Here is a 4,082-nt window from a genome sequence, read left to right as displayed (position 1 = left end):
TTTGTTATTTTTTTTGTTCATTTCAAGCTGTTTAGTTTCTATTATGTTTCTGATGCTCAGCTGCAGAGCTGCTGAACAAGGTCATAGACTTCTGGGTTACCAAATTCATAAATCTTTTTCTTTTTTTCGCAGCAATTTTTGTGGCTGAAGGACTCCGAAGATACAGCTGCATAAGTGAAAATGTTCTATTGCTGGGTGTATTAATCCACAAAATTCATTACCTCCAACAAACTACAAAAATGGCCGATCGTCTCCTTTAGTTTTAAAGAGACAGCGCCAAAACTAGATGCGCTCAGATGCACCTCAGAACAGGGGCAAAAGAGGAGCTGTGGGGCAATAATAATAGGAATTCAGACCAAAGCGTTGCAGTTCCACTTTATAAAGACCAAGATTGAATGATTTAAATGTGAAAAGTAAGGGTTTAAAAGCATGTTATGTCCCCTTTAATGTCGCATATACATGAATGGATGAAATTATGTTTTTTAAAGTGGAGCTGTTGTCAGTGAACGACTTCCACACATGTTTTCTGGTCTAGGAAGAAGAGTACAGTAATCAACAATTTCAACAATTTCAGTTCCTATTCACTGGATTTATAAAAGTATTTGGATAAATTGTTTACTTTTCTGTACCTGTGACATGAATATAGGGACAACTCGTAATGACAACACGTTTCAGATTATTACGTTTAAACACACAATAACATAGTGCCCTGGAAACCTTGCGATAGGCAGGATAACTTAAAAAAAGAGGTTTTCAACCAACTTCTTAACGTTGATTGCATTAGATAACACACCTTTCCAAATAAAATAAAGCAATCAACACACAAAGCAAGCTAATAGGAACAGATTTTGTCATGTAGTCGGACAGGAGGAGCAGCTCCAGCCTCCAGCAGATACACGTGAATTCTCATTAACAGGAAACACATTATACATCTCCAGGTTGTTCTTGCAAAGAATCGGTGAACGGCCACATATGCCAACTTGACTTACTGAATCTTTACTGTGGTTTGTTTTTTGGCCTTTTGTCTGTCTTTTTTTTTTTTTTCCTTATTAAAAAAGTCAAACTACACTTTAAATCTACATGATATTTGGTTTTGCTCAGGTCTACGATCCCAGTGAAAGGCACAACTATGTGACTGTCTAACAAACTGAACTAAACCTTTGTGCATAAAACCTTTCAAAGCCCTCTTTTATTGTGCATGAAAATAGAAGCCATAGATATAGTTTTCTTAAATTAGAAGCAGGATACGTGTGCGTGTGTGTCTGTGTGTGTGTGTGCAGACTTTGCCCACGTAGACATTATGAGTCAACTGTGAGAGGCACTGGCTGGCTTCCTGCCTGGATGCCCCGCAGGCCTTTTGCTCAGTGTCTCAGCTCTCCGCAGCAGTTCCTGCCTCCCTAATACCCATTTCAGAATACCTATACAGACTCTAATCCCATCTCACTGCACAACCAGTTCATTTTCACCCTGTTTTTTTTTTCTGTGAAGGCTTAGCCTCCATCCATCCATCCACAGTGTGGTCCACCATTATTCCCTTAACATCAACGCTATTCTGCTCTTTCTCCCTCCTCTCATTCAAAAACCTCTCCATGCAGCAGATCTATGGTCTGGACAGAATAGACAGAGCAGCTCTTTGGAGGGGGGGGGGGGAGAGCAAGGTGGGATTACATGCATTTCGATTCACGTTGCTCACCCACTACAAGCGACCTACATAAACTGCAGGAAGCTGATTGTTTAGTGTACCCATCTCCACGAACGCTTACGCAACCATTTGAATGCATCTTCTCTAATGTCAACATGCCAACGCGAGGGCTGAGCTGCACTGGGATTCCCTGCATCGTTCCACCAAGTGACCAACACGACTGAAAATACTGGCAGTAAAAACCCCAAGAGAGATTGACTGACGTGTGCTTGTGCACTTATGTTTCTCAGCAGTGGGCCAAATTCGCGAAGAGCTGGGTAAGCAGTGAGCGTCTGGAGTTGGAGTACTGGGGGGACTCTGTGAGAGAAGCTGGAGCTTTCTTAAACTGCATCTGGAGAAATGTGGTTTTACTGAAAGACTGTTGTCTGTGTTTGTGTAAGAGTATGGACATCAGGGGAATCTTCTCTAAGAAAAAAACACAAGAGCACCACCTGCTGGCCGTGGCTCTCCCACTGATACCGGGGACCGCTTGTAGGGTCTGTTGCAGGTGTGCATCACCCAGAGAGCAAGGCGGGCAGGCATGAAGTGCTAAAGCGGACGCCTTTTAATCCACACACGGTTACACACTCGTACGCACACACATTGCAAATGAAAGTCAATCAGCTCGTTTGAAGTGGAAATCTTTCCTCTTCTTAATCACTGGCCCCTGTTTTTGTTGAGTAAAACCAGAGTGTCTTCCAAAAGTACTTTCTCACATCAGATATTACGTGCCAGACCAACAGATAATTACGGTGGAAGGAAAAAGGATTCACGGTTTGCAGTTTTTGTTTAATAAAAGTCTGAAAAGTGTGGTGTGTTTGTGTATTCAGTCCCACTTTGTCAATACTACGCAGAATTATCTTTAAGCGCATGAGTAGAAATCTTCCAGAAATTGTCTCCACCAGCTTTATGCTACAGGAGACTTAAATCTTTGTCTGAATCAAGCTTAGTCAGATTTGATGAAATATCAATTGGATTTAGGTCTGGACTTTGACTAGGCCATTCTAGCACATGCATATGCTCTAATCTAAGCCATTCCACCGTGGCTCTGGCTGTAGGTTAGTGCTGTTGCTCTGCTGGAAGGTAAATCTCCATCCCCGTCTAAAGCCTTTGCCGCCACCAGCAAGGTGGCTTCATCCTCATTCCCATCAACTCTGAGCAGCTTTCCTGTCCGTCTGGAGAACAGCATCCCTACAGTTCGATGCTACCACCACCATGTCACCATGGTGATGGTGTGTTCAAGGTGGTTTGCTGTGACAGTCTTTTTTGGCACACATTGTGTTTTGCATGCATGCCAAAAACTTTAACTTTACTCTTATCTGTCCAGAGAACCTTTTTCTACTTGTTGGCTCTGTCCTCCACTTTCTGAAGGTTTTCTTCCAGCAGTTGCTTCCTTCTTGACACTCTTCCATATTGGCCAGATTTGTGGATTGCACATCTGACTGTTGTCCTGTATGCAGACGTTCCCACCTGAAGCGATGGATCTCTCCATCTCCCCCAGAGTTAGGTGTGGAGCTCTTGGTAACTTCCCTGATTGGGATGTCCTGCCAGTGCCTCTGCCATGAGGTGCACTGCAAAAGGAGAACTGAAAATAAGTAACATTTTCTTGAAAAGAATGTATTTGCCCTTGATTTGAGCAGGTACATAAGATTATTTGCCAATGGAATGAGTATTTTTACCCCTAAAATAAGACAATTAGATATTCTGCACTTGAAATAAGATGGAGATGAATTGTTCCTATTTTAAGTGCAAAAATCTTATTCCATTGGCAAATAGTCCTATTTACCTGCTCAACTCAGGGAAAAATACTTCAATTTCAAGAAAATTGTTCTTATTTTTAGTTCTATTTTTGCAGTGTGGATGGCCATGTCTTAGTAAGTTTGCAGGTGTGCCATACTCTATTTTTTAATTCGACAAAGCTCTGTGAAATGTTTAAAGCTTGGGATTATATTCCATATTGTAAGCCTTGGCAAAACAGATGGATTTACACAAAAATTAAATAACACGCAGGAATACTGTGTAACTGGTTGCAATGGGTTTTTCTTTTAGGTGTATCAGACTAAAGGGGGCTTGTATACATGATACGCACAGCAATAAAATTAAAAAAAACATATAATTCTCTTTCACAGAAATATATTCTACTTTCTGGTCTATCAGAGAAAATCCTGATAAAATGCATCAAAGATGTAGACGTTTCTGCCATTAGGATGGCGAGGAAAGGCTTGAATGATTTTTAAGATTCCAGATTTTTAAGATTCTTCTCCAGGGATACATATTTTTCTATTTAGTTTTCCCAGGGACACATTTTTGTATTTGCAGACATTATTCATAAAGGGTTTACCCTGCTATTAAAAGCCACAATAGAGAACGAACATAATTATTTAGGTTCTGCCTTCTCTGG

This window comes from Fundulus heteroclitus, chromosome 9 (assembly GCF_011125445.2).
Source record: "Fundulus heteroclitus isolate FHET01 chromosome 9, MU-UCD_Fhet_4.1, whole genome shotgun sequence".
Taxonomy (NCBI): domain Eukaryota; kingdom Metazoa; phylum Chordata; class Actinopteri; order Cyprinodontiformes; family Fundulidae; genus Fundulus; species Fundulus heteroclitus.
This window is presented reverse-complemented; position numbering follows the sequence as displayed.